The sequence below is a fragment of the Lagopus muta genome, chromosome 14 (assembly GCF_023343835.1).
Source record: "Lagopus muta isolate bLagMut1 chromosome 14, bLagMut1 primary, whole genome shotgun sequence".
Lineage (NCBI taxonomy): Eukaryota > Metazoa > Chordata > Aves > Galliformes > Phasianidae > Lagopus > Lagopus muta.
In genome coordinates, this window is record NC_064446.1 from 5,754,790 (window position 1) to 5,772,221 (window position 17,432).

Consider the following 17,432-nt stretch of genomic DNA (forward strand, 5'->3'; position numbering starts at 1 on the left):
TTAAGTTGAACATCTTTGATGATGAAGGCTTCATTCTACCATCCAGTTCATTTTTGGCCAATTTCAGCAATGCCCTGACTTGACTTTACTACCATGCATTTCTTCCTTCATCAAAATGGACATCAGTTCTTTACTGATGCTTTTTTTTGGTGGAAATGCTTTATCATTAACTTCATATTCTCACTCTTAACTATGAATTACTTCTATTCTTTTTCCTTGATCACCATCATGAGTTCAAAGCAATTTGCCACTTGCAGAAACTATGACTCCCCGGAGAACCAAGCAACTAGAATATGGCTCTCAGTTGCAAGTCTTTTTGGTAATCAATTCTCTTATTGTTTTCTTGTATATTTTTTTCCCCTTTATCATTTTAACAGCATAGTCATACCTTTCTAAAATCAATATTCAATTTAATCCCTCTCAGTGCACATCAGGCCATATGATATCAAGAAAATCTTTTGCTCCTGAAACATTTCTTTTAAAGTTGTTCCTTCTGCAAAATTACTTTTCTCTCATTTCTTTCTTAGCCCTCAACTTCACACATTAATATTCCACATCCTTCGGAGATTTTTTTTGTCTCCTTTATTTTTTTTCTTTTATGAAAGGCGTGCTCATCAACAGCTGAGTTGCAGCACTCTGTCCACTGCAGTACAAAATTTTGTTTACCTTGAAATATTAGCCCTAATGCTGTACGTTCATGGAAAAACAAATATATCAGACCAGATTTACGAATAATTTTGGTGAAATAGCATGAAGTATGCCAGAGAAGTTGAAAATAAATATTTATCAGGGAGGACTAATATGAGCATACCAAGCTGTTTCTTGGTACCCAATAGAAGTCACCTCTGTTGCTACAATGAAAATCTTCCGGTGAGGAATTTTAGTTTATAAAACAATAGTCACAGATACAACATTACGCACTCAGTGATTGCCATCTATTCCCATTTTAAGATATTATCATCTTCCAGAGTTAAATACAACAACTGACACTCAAATCTATGGTAGCTGACACTGCAGTGACCTCAGACACATCACACGAACATCCAGCCTCACAAGGAAGTGAAGTTCAAAAGTTTTGGAGTAGTAAGACTGAGTATCTTAAGTCAGTGTAATCCTCAAGCATGGAACATCTCGTTTTCTCCTTCTAACATTTGAAGGATGGCCCGAAAAATAACCAAAAGGAGGAACTCAGATAAAAGCAGCAGGCATTGCAAAAATGCCATAAGATAGCTATAGAGCAAAAATAATGTTATGCATTATTCTACCCCCAAAACAGCCACAGATTTATCTACAGAGGACCAGAGATGGGATGCTCAAAATTTCAAATTAGATGCCCAGGAGTTATACTACATATACACTAACAAAATTTGGACATCAAGCAATATGCCAATATAGCCCTAACAGTTTAATGTAAAATAATACTTAACGATACCAGTAATGAAAATAATCCCATCCATATAAAAGCCTAAGAAATCCTGAAGGTGAGTGTTGGTAGATACTAACCCAAATATCTTACTGTCAAGACAGACACCTGCCACGTCCCAAACGTACAAGCATTCTCTAACTTACACAATTTCCCAAATTAATATAAATGCAGAAAGTCTGCAGATATATATATAAAATCAAAATAAAAATCAGTGCTCAAACTACTGATTCGTTTAACAGTTCAATTTTCTATCCCAGGAAGCAAATGGAGAATCATTAGCAAGACACCAGAAGCCCTCACATTTAAATACAAGCATACTATCAAGCTGATGGTACTAGGTATGTTTTCCTTCAAATACCATATGGATGAGTAATGTTTCTGAAGAATATGCTTAAACAGTATATAGACTTCTTGACACCTAAGTCACCTGTTACCTCAGCTGGAATGGCATCTGTTACAAACCTCAAATTAAGAGCAACAGAATTAAGTTGTTGAGGTTTTTGGTTTTGTTTGTTTTTATATTGTAAAATAAAGAATATGTTATGGTAGAAATGAAAAATTAAAATCAAAATCTTTCTGTCTTCTACACAAAATTGGTGAATTTCTATTGGCAATTCAATGTCAGTAAGGAAAAAAACACTGCACACCTAGACTATATTAATGCTCTTTCTAAAATAAAAGACTCAGCCAGATAGATAATCTTGCATGTGAAATCTATTTTCATATTTACAACATGGAGAGCTATAGTAGGTATCAATCCAGTAAACTTCTGAGGTGTAATATTTAAACATGCAGCTACTAATTCCTAATGTCCTGAGGAAAAAAAAAAGTTGATGAAAATGTGGAGCCTTGTTGAAGAGATCAAAGATGCTCATTCTTTACATCATTAATATGCAAGTCTAAAGCATAGACCTTCAGTTACTGAATATCTGAAACTGATATCTTATATCTAAGCTGGGTGGGAGATATGAACACTTGATTCTATGAAAGCTGACAATACACCAAGTCAAAACCATCTGGGAATCTCCAGTGCCACCAGCACAGTTAATATGATGTCATTTCTCTGGAAGCAATGAACAATTATGAAATGAGATCTACAGCCCCATCCTGAGTACATCACCAGAGAGGGAGAGTAACACCAGATCCAGAGCTGTACAATGCCAAGCATTCACATCTTTTGCACTCGTCATCTTAGAGCAGTTGTGCTGATATTTAAAAGGCATGTCACTGAAAGAACAGGCGTATTTCTATATCTACAGAATGGTGTTAATGAATATGGGTTCATAATGAATATATGAATATTCCACCACTATTGATTTTATACACTGAATTATTCTCAGGTGGTAAAGATGCTGCTTTTAGGAACAGCTGCCATAAATGAAGCAATGTAAGGTGTTTTCTACACATAAGTTTATAACACCAAAGATAAAAGAGATATTTGAAATAGTAGACATGGGCAGGAAATGTCCTCTACTTGTTTTAACTAAGTTCACCATTTATACAAAAATCCATTACATCTAATAAATGAAAGTAGGCATATAAGAAATGAAGCACTTCAAATTTGATTCATAGTTAACTTCAAAAACGTTGTAAGAATAATCTTAAGTAAAAAAAATGATCAAATTTTATTATTTAAAATCATTTCTGAACATTTGCAGTACTTTAGGGACTATAAAGCTTAATAAGCTCCTTGTCAAGATGGACTTCTGGGTTTTTTCTCCTTATACCTCCTCACACATTTTCTAGTCGAAGCTCTGAATTTTAATCTAAAAGAATCAACTTCTCTCTGCGTGAAATCAAGTCAGACCACAACTTGCCCCTTTTTCAACTTAAAAGAGGTGAATACACCTTTCTAATTCACTACGCTACTCACACATATCAGTGTAAGGTACAACACAGAGTTTTGCAGAATAGGTCCAGTGGCACTTAAACCAAACAGCAGAATATTCATAATACTGAATTTACAATTTAAAAAAAATATGGAAACTCTGTTAGTAATCTCAAGAAAGGAAGTCTTAAGATTAGTGATGTTCTGAATATTCCTATGTTTTTGATCTAAATGAAACAATAATAAAAAAATATGACTACAATTAAAAAAAGATTCATTTATTTGAATATATAAAAATCGTTCTGTTAAAGTGGAAAAATCCAATCACAAAGTCTCATTTCTGAGGAACACAGACAGCAAGAACTCACATAATAAGTCATAAACTTTGCAAGCCAAAACACTACTTCGTTGTTAGAAGATAAAGTCCACAATAAAACAGTTATCATATATGTAGTCCAAACAAGGCTTGCACAATTCTGCACTTCATACTGATTCATCTTCCCCCCAGTGTTTGTTGTTTTCTTTATATCTTGGTACATGGTGCCTTTTCAGGTAACCGGACAAGGTCCTTCACTTCTGGCCACAGCAATTCATTCTTGGCTGTTCTTACTTAATTAACCTGACTGCTCCTGACACTACAGTTCTTCAATGTTTAACAGTATCCTGAAAGCTACAGTTCTCTAAAACTTACTGGAAAGTAATAGAACAGAGGTTGAGAAATGATTGAATAGGCAGAATAACATAATAAAAACAGCAGCAACTACTCTAGTTAACTGAAGTTTCAAGAGCGAACTATCATATCATTTTATCACTGGAGAGAAGGAGAATGGGAACATGCAAACAGAAACGAACTCAGAAGTAAGAAGGACTAAGCTGTATTTGCTAGCAAACTAAATTGGAACTGTGGAAAATTAAGCAGCAAGCATCCATACCAGCAAGCCTGAATATGACGTCATGACCAGGCAAAAATAAGAAACTAAAAATCACTTAAAATGTATTATTAGTCTTAGTATAGGACCATGCTGATAAAAGAGTTTTACTTGTTTGAGAGGAAAGGAACACAGCTACACTCATTTCATTGAAACCTGTAAAGCAGAAAAAATATTAAATCTAATAGACAGAACATAAATTAACCCAGATCAGTCAAAACGTTTCTAAAAACACCTTCTCCTCTTAAAAAGCAACAACAAAATATCCAAAACACATAAACAAAAAACCCACAGGACTTTAGACTAACAACATGAAGTTTTACCTAACTGTGACACTGCAGCAGTTGTGACTGTGACTAATGGAGCCAGTAAGAGCCTCATCTTCACTCGGACAGTAATGGTGCCTTCAATTGTAAGGCAAAGAGCTCCTCCCTCAACATCTGATTTCTACATGTGTGGAACAGGCTCAGAGCACATGAAAAATACTCAATTCCCATATGGCATTTCTCCATGAGGCATCTTGTCTGAATAGGAATAAAACTTTCCTTAGTGCTAACAAACAGCATCAACCACTGAAGAAGAACTCACATTAAATCTTGTTTGGGTTCTTTTGCTTTTGTAATGTCATACTGTAACAATTTAAATAAAAGCATAGCAGTCCTCTTCCATTACCTTTAATTCACATGGCAATGTAAGATAAAGGTTTAATAGAAGTGTGAATTGAGTACTTTGAGTACTATACTGAGCACTTTTCCAGTTTTATTTTTCCCCCATTACAACAGAAATGATATTCTTAGCTTTTCTGCGAGTCCAGTAAAAACACCAGGACATTCCAAGAACAAAACAAACTGCTGCTTCTCAGTCTTATTTACTCAATTTTGTTCATTCAACTGAATACAGTTGGGGAGCTTGCCTTCAGCATTACATGTTTACTGAGTTCAGTACACAGGACACTCTAGAAGACAGTAAGTGCTGACACAAACTGCCTCCACTGCTTAGGCATCCCTGGTTCACTCCATGTGCACAACATATTTCTCAGATACACACAGTGCTCAAGCAGAAGCTCACAAAATAACATCTTTTAACTGAGTATATTTCACATACCTTGGAGAAATTGATTCTATTCTCAGTCAGAGCAAATCAATATTTATATCATCTAAGAAATCTGACTAATGCTCGCTTTTTCTGAACAAGCGACAATTTCATATAGAGATTTCATAAAAGTAACAAGACAAGTAATACACAAAGCTATTTCTATTTCCTGCTGGCTTCTACAATCAAGAGATAAACCTCTAAGTGGTTATAGACACTGTGTTCTCTAGGATGCTACCACTCAAAATTTAAGCATCATTTACATCAACTGCTCCAAAAGTGATGCCTCCTATTTAATCCCATGAAAACTACAACAGGTACAAAGAGCGCACTAACACTGGTTGACAGAGCAAGCTTTCAGCTACAAAATAGTATTTTCCAACAGTCATTATCATCAGCTGTGTGTTTTTACCAACAATGAACAAGGGCCTGCATGCCGTGCTAGTAAAAATTCGCACCAATGGAGGTGATCCATTATCACTACTACTGAAACCACCACCCACCCCTCAAGGAGACGTTACTTTTGATGCACCCCTCATTATTTTTTTCCCCCCCATCAGAACACTTACGAGCATATGACAAATATATATAGCTACAACAAGGCTGGAAGGCAATTTATCAAAACAGGAAGGAAAAACTAGTAAGCAAGAACAGGTAAAATTTGTATTCATTCCTCAACTTCTTCTGTCATTCACAATCACTGCATTTAAGTATAACAGTATTTATGAAAAGGTCTACTTCCATGGATGAGCACATAGTTAATCAAGTCTAACAACTTTTTCAATACTATCATACTAGCATTTAAGTTGTCCAAATAACAGCTACTGCTATATACACTGATTACCCAGAATGCTTTCCTCTTCCACCCCTGCTCCTACCTGACCCCCACAGTTGGCACTAAGGTCCTATGCAACAATAGTTCTACTCTTCACATAAAAACACAAGATTGTCAGCTGAATGAGAAAAACCTCTTGATGGATATTCTTACATAGCCATGCTTTCTTCTCAACACTAAGATGGTTTCTAACATGTATACCCAGTCAATACCAAACAAGTCCAACTTGATGCTATGGACCCCTTTCTGCTGAGGACATTAAAACGAGTGCACCAAGACATGTCACGCTTCCCTGAGGTGCAACAATGCCACTTTAGGATTTTGCCAGCAGACAGTGGCATCCTCTGTACACCATCCAAATCTCACATAGATTTCAGTCACATACTGAACATCAAATCCTTCAACACTCCTCATATGGTAGAGAAGGTGACATCTTCTCTACTCATAGTTCCAAATGCCCAGTATGCCAGCTACAGCCCTCAAGGTTCAGGCTCACCTACAGGCTTGACAAGTAAATCTGCTGGTAGCTGAAGATATCTTCACAATGAACTATCTGTACACAACAGTATAAAGAAAAACTACACAGCAAGATTAAGCTCAAAGAGCAACCATGGCTTCAAGTTCAGACTGACTCTTAATACCCACTCTAAGATCACATTACATTATCTAGCACTCTGTGTTAGAAAACGCGTCCTGATTTAACAGTGCTTGTAACCAGGAAGTTGTTGGATAGGACTCCCAGGAGAGGTTCATATTGCAGTGAATAGCAGTGTGTATCAAACAGTACAGAAAATTCCCTGGATAGCTTTGTAGGGTTTTTTTTGTTTTGTTTTGTTTTGTTTTCCTCCTTTAATAAAGGAACTAGAATTTAGGTCTGTTAGTATCCTCAGCTTTTAGTGATACAGAATATCTACTAAGATTTCCCTTGCAGCTGTTGCCCAAGGTCCACTAAGCAGCACAAACACAACATTTTTTTCTGCAGTTTTCATTTTTTTTCTTAAAGTTTTCATATTTCATCTAAAATAAACAAAACTCTGAATATACTGTAAAAGGATATTATTTGACAAGAACAGGATTACTCACAGTATCTGACACCAGTGAGCTGAGCACCACTAAAAGGTTCTGTAGGAACTAGAAAGACTAGTTAAAGAGTCCTCTACATTTAAAAGAAAATAACCAGATAAAAATGTACTATCTTGCTACCTGTCCTTTTCAGATAGGTTCTTCAGCATTTATTTTCAATATCTCACTTCTGGGAATAAAGCTAAAGGCAGAGATTACGTCTCTCTTAATATCTTTCATAAGATCATTGATTAGCTTGCTCCAATACCTCCCTATTTCAAAAACAGATTAAATAGTATTGATTTTTTGTTCGGCATTTCCTTTAAAAAAAATAAAAAGGTTGATTTTGCCTCATCATCTAATTTGTCAGTCTTCACTCTATAAATCCATCTTCATATGACTTACTTCCAAGCTGTCTTCCTCTTGTCTTTCTACATAGTTTATCCTCTTACATAGACAACGTACTGAAAAAAATTAATTTTTTATGTGCATCTCAGTACATCTTGCACTTCTTTCTACTGCGTTCTTATTCCACATACACACACTCACTGGACTCCTCTATGTGTCAAAGCTAACAATATGGCAGACTTCATTTTCACAAGCTTTTCTTTTTTTTTTAAAGCTGATTTATCTATCTTCTTCATCACACATACTAATCTTCTGCATAACACCAAGAAACACATGTATAGTCTCATCAGACTTCATTACTGTCTGAACTGGTCATCACACACTTCATTTATGATAAGTTTTTCTATCAGATTTGGCCTCATGTCCTTTATAATTTTTTAAATCCTTTCTATCAATTTCCTACCTACAGCCACAGTCATCCCTGAACAAAATTCTAGCACCTCCTGTTGTGTTGGATGTCATTTTTTCAAATTCCGTAGCTTTGGTAACAAACCTTCAAGGCAGTTTAATTTAGACTGCCAACCTACTGTTACCAGGAACCAGCACAACGCAGAGACAAAGGTTCAAGAACAGTAATAGTTGTGAGATTCATTTCCAAGTCAGATAAGTGGTTTGTCATTTAAGTAAAGAGGAAAAACTGACATTAAAACACGAGTCATTAAATGTACATTTGTAGATGGAGACCACTCACTGCACCAAAACATCGACAGATGGTCTTATATATATACTGGAATGCCTTAGAAACTTCTTGAGCTTCTAAGTAAACAAAGGGATTTGGCAAATAAGAGACTGCTGGTTTTATATCACTGTATATCAGAGAAGATTTTATTTTTCTGAATGTCACAGTATTTTCTGTAAACTGAGGAACAATGAAACAAAATGCCAAGGACCATGCAAAGGTGTTTGGGCTCTGCTGCAAAGAATGCAAAGAATACAAACAGACCCAAAGAGTGCTGATGACAAAAGAAAATCAGTACATCAAGGCAAATGTAAATAGCAGTGAAATTTTCCATGCTTCTCTTTAGATGCATATTCATCATGGTTAGTCACAACAGATGTATTTACTCTGTTAAACGTAAATAGCTTAAAACACCTACCTGTCAAGAAAGGCGGAGGCATGAACGATCACAAAGAATAGTGAGGACAGTATATTTGAAGAATTAATTTCAGAAACGAAACAAAAACGACTCAAAATATAACAAAGCACTTAATATTTATCTACATCCTGGAAGCAGCAAAGTGTTTTATTTCAATCTTTATGCGTGCTTATCAATTTATGCTTAATTTAGGAGATTTTCCCTGATAATTTGTATTTTAAATATCCCAATTCCATACAGAAGTGTCCATTTAAAACCATATCCTTATTAATAGAATTCTTTAATACCGAAAAGTCATATGGTTAAATGTGATGATAAGCAATGGTTGCGGGTTGTTTTTTTTTTTTTTTTTTTTTTATTACTATAGCTACTAAAAAGGGATCAATTCCCATAATCATTCAAACTGTCTTCTCATAGCTATTCATTACTAAACGTGTTAATGCTATTAGTACCATATCAAATACTTGAATAATACTGCTTAAGTATTACAGAACTGATATTACCTCTCTAGGCAGCACTACATGAGTACCACCTCACAATCTGATTAGTAATGCTTGATATTCTCAGATAATTTTTTTAGGGAGGGAAAAGATAGATTAAAAAAAATAGCTTCAACAACTGTTTACATCATTAAAATAAACAATGCAGCAACAATGACACTGCCATTGATATCAGTTCTATTTTTGCTTCATATTCAGAGGAAGGTTGGCAATCAGGCTGAGCCTCAGAAAGTTCATGCAGAGAAAACCTTTCAAGAAGAATTTTCAAAAACTCATGTCAAATGTGAGACTGGAAGAATCTAACCCTAAGAAAATGCAACGTATTATTACAAAACAGATGTTTTAAGTTATTTTATCCACCATTTCACAGCAAGTTTATGAATTTAGCAAATAATGGAGCACAAAACATACAAATTCATTCTTCAGAAAGGAAAACTTACACTTGACAATGTTGTTAACTGATGTCAAGACACAAAGGGTACGTGAAAACAAACACCATAAAGCAATTAACTTGTTTTGGTAGATTCACACATATGTTAGCAAAGCAGAATTTGTTCCATGCATATCACAACCTTTTTGTGGAAAAAACCCTACATTTTTGAACATACAAGTGTATTAGCTGGTATTTTTGATAACACTGCTATATCACCGGACAAAGGAAGAAGATAAGCTGTTCAATATTGCTTCTTGAAATATTGGACAGAATGACTCCCTATTGATTTTCCTGCTTCTGTTCTGCTGAGGATACAGTTGAAAGACACGCAAGTACTTTAAAGTTTTCTAAGGTAAGGAAACATTCAGACAGTGAAACGGAGAACGCGGCCTCAGAGGTAAAGTAGCTGAAAAACACAGAACAAGTAAATCAGCAGCCTTCACGCAGCCTATCTGACAGTAAAGCAGTTAAGTGAAATTTGAACAACCATGTAAGTGTGCACCAGTTACAGATCCGATCCATTATCGGTACCATGAGGGATTTTGTCCAACTGAAGTGAATTTGCTACTGCTTGAAATGTGGCAAAATAATATTTGATAGAAAAGAAATCCACAAGTACTAATTATTCTGATCAAATTCTTCCAAGCTATCATCAAACAAGAGAAGGATCCCAGAAAATGTTAAAGAGCTTATAAACTGCATAAACTTTTTTCTCCCTATTCTACAGGAAAAACTAAAGCAAACGGCAAAAATTACGACTGATTTAGTCCAAGGCAGCACGCACAGGACTCCACTAGCTTTTACTCAACTATGCTATTCACATCAGTGTGATCAAAGGAGTATAACTTGCAATTCCAGGAAGTTACTCCATTTCCTATCCAACTTCATATACTTCACTAAGTTCTGGAACTATTCAATATATCTAGCTAAGTTTTTTCTCAAGTGGCAACGTAACGTAAGGAATTGTAATTAATAACAGAGCTAGAAATGAACTTGTAATTGACAGTTTTCTGTTCTGTGCATTGATCGCTTCTGAAAGTGCTTCTATAAGCATTATTTCTACTAAAAATCAATTACACTGATAAAGCCTATACCAAGTGGTCTAGGGATCAAAAGCATCGAGAGATGCATTTTGGTTCAAATGTCTCTTTCAGTGACACGTACTGCTAAAGTCTTGGAGCACAAATTTCCTTTTTTGGAATTCACAAGTGTGACTTCACAGCTGTTTCTCTCAAATGCAGTCAATATTTGTATATTACTTTAATGAGTTGCTAGTAACCCAGACTCCTAAACACACAGCTGTGCTTTTGGAATCAAACATGCAATTCCCATAGATTTCAGTTAGTAGAACAGTGTTCCTTCTTTTCCACCTCTTTTACTTTACATTCCCAGCATGTCAAGTTAGGACTCAGATCCCCCCCCCTTCTCTTCCCTCCACACATTTCAAAGGAGTTCTGTATGAAGAGATGGTGTTTGGTGGCTCAGCCAAGCAGCTGGGATACTTTGATATCTACTGGAGTCCAGCTGTGAATGAGGATTGAAAGGATAAGTCAAAGACCATGATGTTTAAGATTAATGTTATTTTTTCAGGCCTCTCTGAGGCAAGCTAGTTTATCAGTACACAGCTCCAGAGAAAGAGCCCTTAGCAACTCTTTAATGAACCTGACCACTACTTAATTTTTGCAAGCCTGGAGATCAGTTCTTTCATTTCATAGAATCACAGAACCACAAGGTTGGAAACAACCTGTAAGATCATCCAGTCCAACCGTCTCCTCATCACCATTGCCAGCACAAGCACTAAACCACATCACGCAGCTCCTCATCCAGACACCTCTTGAACACTGCCAGGGACGGCGACTCCACCACCTCCCTGGGCAGCCATTCCAGTTCCTGACCACTCTCTGAGAGAAACAGTTCTTCCTTATGTCTAATAATTCTTCCTTAAGTCTAATAAATCTAATTTGGCTGTGTGGAAAGGTTTCTGCTAGAGAACGGAAAACTAGTTCTGTAACACACTGTCATTTTAAAACACTTTCTAAGTTTACATGCTCCACTTCTTCTCCTTGTTTAAGAGAAAAAAATACTTTGCTTTCTTTGTTATGGTGAAGGCTAGTCATGAACTCAATCTTCAATGAAGTCCAGTACTACACAGGATAAACTCCGAGCATCACGTTCAGCATGAGAAAAAAAGTTATTTTGAAAAACAATTGAAGTTACTTAAAAAGAAGAAAGAAGAAATTACTACAAAATCTTTCACAAATACGAAAATACTTACTTTTAAACTAAAATGGTTCAGGCACTTTCAAGAGACTGAATTTGTTTTCAACTGCATTTCACCACATAACATAGCATTAAGAGCAGCAATGCTTATCTAAGAATAAAGGACGTCAGGTCTTTCCTTGCTCTTCTCTTCAGTCACAGCAAAAACATAAAACCCCAGAAGATCAGTTAAGTTCAACTCCAACTAAAGCTTCACTTAACCAATGCCTTTAGAATTGGTCAGACTTCACGAGCTATTTTAGGAAAGCAATGTTAACCATGTCAAAAACGAGGGCAACAAAGTGCAACTTCGCAGAAACTGTAAATTCAATTGTGCACAAAAATGAAATATTTATAGTGACATTTCTCTTCTGCATCCACACAATTCACTTCCACCTTGCCTGTATGTTTTGCAGACTTAAGATGCAGTATACATTTAAAATTTAAAAAAATAACAGGGAAATAAGAAGGAAATTCATGTTTCTGTCTATTAGATCTCATCATCTTATTTTTCCATAACTTCCACCAAAAAATAACACTGCTTCTGTGGCTATATATGCACAGAAGCAATTGTAATAAAACTCTCAAAGACGTGGAAAACAAATCCTAGGTTATTCCAGGCACTTAGGCCACTGAAAAACTTGGATTAAAAAAAAAAAAAAAAAAAAAAAAAAAAAAAAAAAAAAAAAAGGTATTCTTCTGAATACAGTATTTATCTCAAGTGGTTTCAAATGGAAAAAAAAAGCTTTGGAAAAAACAATTACAATCAATGTAGATCAACATTAGCAGAGAAATCCAAGAACACAGCTAATTTTCTATAAAGTTGTTTTAAGGTACTTGTAGGGACAGAAGAGATCATGCTACTCACTTCTTCAGTGTGCACAGAAAAACATGCATCAGCTTTCAGTTTATCACACAAATCAAGAAGCTGGGAGAAGACAGTAAAAGGATCTTCCAAACAAATGAGTTTTCAAGTAATGCCACTTGCGTGGACCATTTACAAGAATTCATCTAAAAGCAGATCTGACTTCACTGTTATGCCTCTATCACCTTCCTTATCCCTTGCCACTCTCACATTCCTAAATTAAAAAAAAAAAAAAAAAGAAAGGTATTTCCTTCAAATCCATTAATCATTTCCAAAACCAAAAATATTTCTCAGTTCCAGGTGGTAAGTAAAAACAAGCAGAAAAACTCCATCGTTGAGTTAACTCTGTGAAAATCAGAGACTTTTTCAAAATCTGTTTTATTTGACTTGTCAAAATAAATTGCTTCGGTACACTGAGGGAAAACATATGGATAACTATTCACAGTGTTTGAAATAAGCTGTTTAGCTCATGAACTTGGGAGAAACTCTCGAATGCATAGTGCCTGCTTGTGCTCTTTTGTTCCCCACTAGACCCATGTCAGCAAAAACTCAAGTGAAATGAACTGGAAAACATCTTTACTGCTAAAACCTGATCTTTACATAACACTGTTTCCAAGAGATCATCATGGTCATGACCTGCAGCCTTCAGTTCACTAGAACAAGGCTACAGCAACCAATATTTTCCCTATAAGCATTTACTTGTTTCTCCTCTCCCCCCACCCCCATTTTAAGTTCACCAAACAGTACACTGTTTTCAAGACAAGCTTGAACACAGCAGTAGAGCATTTTAGTGACTTAGAAGAAAGCAAGCAGAGTAGTTCATCTTTTGGTCAAGTTTCGTTTAATCCCATTTGCTGACATAGATAAGAGGCATTAATATGCACTCCCATTGCCCTCCATACAGAACAGTACATCTTTTGCCTCGACTGACAAGCAGTGCTGCCTTCTTACTTTTCCCTTACTGAAAAGGCAGATCAGAAAGATTCCTGGTTAAAAAAAAAAAAAAACACGTATGATTAATATGCAACATGGATACAAACAGAAGTACTCTTTTGCAAAGCATTTTCAAGACAATTCTTCTGTATACTCATGCATAGCCCTAAGGTCAGCACTATTTCCCATCATCAGAAGTTAATTCATTAATTTTCATGCAACATTTTATTTCTAATGTGCTTTAGCACATTTGTGCTGTGTTCTTCTACTCGATCAGCAGAACCTTGCGCCACTAGATGTCACTATAAACAGAACATTGTGAATCACATTCAGGTTTCCAAATTTACAGAATATCCTGCTTTATTACTACCTTTATACATTTACAAAAGAAAAACGCTATCAAGTCACATTGACTGGTGTGCTTATATACTAACAGACGAGTGCAAATTTCAAATCTATATTGAGCCCCTGGTATTTGGATCTAAAAGTACGATGAATAAAAGCAATGAAATGAAATATCCGAAGCACGGGGGATGACAAAAGCTACCACTACCTTATTGATTAGCTGATAACATCATGCACAGCCACTCTTTTTAAAGAAAGCATTGTAACTATCTGTCTCATTAGAGAGCAGAAGTACAAGACAGATTAATGCACATATGCTACAACATTAATTAGAGATTCAGATATTGCAGAAGATTGTTAATTTGGTAATGACAATTGTAGCAGCAATTAATTGAGACTTTTCCGGAAATTTTCTGATAATTCTATATTAAGAGAAATCTCAAGGTTGCTAAGATCCAGCTTGAGGTGGAAAGAAGGCAGGAGTTATCTTCTGCATAAGACAAAATGCCCCTCAATCAAGTGCGATTTCTGCTGTGATTTTGCAATTATATTCTATTGTCTGGATTCACTTCTAAGGGAGGAAAACTAAAATCAGACACGTGAAAACACAAATAAAAGAAATCCCAACGTGCTTGCTTTTACATCACCAAAGATTCCAATCAGTAATCTAAGTAATCATCAGTTAAATATGCCCTTAACTCCAGGGTAGGAGCAACAAAATAATGGTAGGTGAAAATAACTATTCAAATTATCCTGCTCAACTGACATTTAATAAATTCATATTTAAAAAATGACATTTAGAAAACTAGATGGTAATGCAAATGAGTGCTCTATTTATAAGGGGATAAAAAAAAACAGCCTGTAAACTCAGGAGCACCCTAGACTCTGGTTCCTGGCAAAATATATCCTAGGTTTTGCCATCTAGCAGAAACTAGCAGATAAACGGTGATATGGATATGGTACCCTACTGCACAGAATGGCCAGGATTGGAAGGGACCTCAAGGATGATGAAATGCCAGCCTCCTTGCCACATGCAGAGCCACCAACCTCCTCATTTAATACCAGACCAGGCTGCCCAGGGCCGCATCCAACCTGGCCTTGAACACCTCCAGTAATGGAGCATCCACAGCCTCTCTGGGCAACCTAGGCCAGCACCTCACCACTCTCTGTGTAAAGAACTTTACTATGCAACTTTATTCTGAGATAAGTGCTAGAGATTCTCCATTCAGCCTTACTTTCATTGATGAGAAAAAGCTTTCAAGCACTGGCACATTTTTGTTTCTTGACATGAGCCATAATTTTCCAAATACAGAGTGACACAATAGGTCAAAATGAGCTGTTTCAGTCTATAAACCGGGATATTGCACTGTACCCAACAGGGTAGTGTGGGCCAGCGTGATAAATTAGGTGGCTGGACGTCCCTCCCCATTTATGAGGGCATTTTATATACATCTACATCCTTCCTAGCAGCTTCCATTATAAAACGAGTTATTCACTGGTTGTAATGGTGCTTGGCAGATTTAGCGGAGGCCTCTTGCACTGCCTTTTGCTCAGCCACACAAACGAATAGCATTCTCAGCCAGGGACAAAGTAAAAAATTTTTTAAATGCTGTCCAAAATACAGCACAAAGGTGGTTACACCCTTCATTAAGGTTCCAGATATCATGCCTTGCTCATATTTGAAAAAGATTATTTGCTTAAAATGAAGTTGTCTGTTTACTTACATTCCAGTCATAACCAACAACCATTCCCTAACACTTCCTTGCTAAACAGGCCCACAGAGTTGATGGGATCTGGCAGTAGAGTCAAATGTTCTAATATTACATAATTGAATCTCAAATCATTATCTCTCAAAAGATCCATTAAATATTTACTCCAGCTTATAGAATGGAGCTGCCTTTGCAAAATGCGCCTACATCCTTCAGATATCTTTGATGCAATATAAGACAAATAGCAGTTTTCTCATGCTGTTTGACAATGTATTTGATGCCTACACCACATTAGGGAACCATGGTGAACTACAGAAGGTTTACGCTTTATTGATATATGATAAAGCTTGGAAAAAGTAGAAAAAAACAAACAAAAACACACACCTGCAACCCTATTTGTGAAAATATCAAAGACAGGCAGGGTGGTAAGGGAGGAACCGGATTAGACATTTCAGAGCAGCCTCAATTCTGTTCCCTTGTTTATGTGGTTTATTATGCATTTTTAATTACATGATTACACAAGATTGTCCCACAGGGCATCAGCCTCACTCAGTTAATGAGATCACAGAGTGCAATTATAGGGTAAGAAAGGTTTGGGAAGGAGTACTTCATTTTTGTGAGAGGCTGGGCAGGAAGAAGTTTTGGTGAATGCATTAGCAAGGTATACAGAGATAAAGTTCTTACTTTTAAAATTAAACTACATCAGCTATTGAATTATCTCTCCAATTTGTTTCAGATACAGCTAAAAATACTCACATGCCCACCATTTTAGCTTTAAAGGAGTTCATATTGATTCTGACATTCATGCAGGACTTGAATGAAGATACTTATTAAGTCTGAAATACATATGCTATTCAACACCCTCTTCATGCAGCTATCCCAACACTCAATAAACATGAAGTTGTACTTTCAGACGAATTGCTATGTAGGAACTGAAGGACAACCTTCAGTTGTCCTTCATCAACCTGTTCTTCTGTTACAAGAACAAAGCTGAGGTACTGCAACTACAGTCAGCTATTAAAAAAGTCAGTACACTTGACATGTCCGAGGTGAAACTTCTCCTGCAGTGAGTAAAGCTCAAAGGACTTCCCAAAGGTAGCTCATGTACCTGAAACACCAGCACAGCTTGGTCATACAAGGTCCTCCTTCAAAGTTCAAAAGGATTCTCTTATTATTCTTTACCACCTCCAAGAATAGTTGCTTTCTTAATTGTTAAAAAAAAAAAAAAAGCACGACAAAAAAGTCACAAGAAATTGTGCAAGGAAAGTACCTATACAAGTTCAAAGATGCATACATATTGCATGATTAGGGGCTACAATTACTGCACAATCATACGGCTGAAGTAACTCTTAAACTTGTAGAAGCAGTAAGTGAATTGTAGTGGAACAGTCACATACATAACTGCCTCTGTACTTCTAAAAGAAGAAGCAAAGACTACCAACAGACAGAAAATAAAAATTGCAACTAAAATTTTAGTCAGAATTCCCTCAGGTGTACTGGAAATTGATGACTATCTCAGACTAAGAAAGCGATACCACGCGGCCATGCTCTCATCCTCTTTCCTTAGCAAGCAATAGAACCATTGTTCTTCCTTCCTGGTTTTTTGTTTGTTTGTTTTGTTTTTGTTTTTAATTATTATTATTCTTTCAGTTTGGATGTAGGTTTTAGACAGACATCTGTTAGCTTTGTTTCAGCACCATCCAGTGCTGGG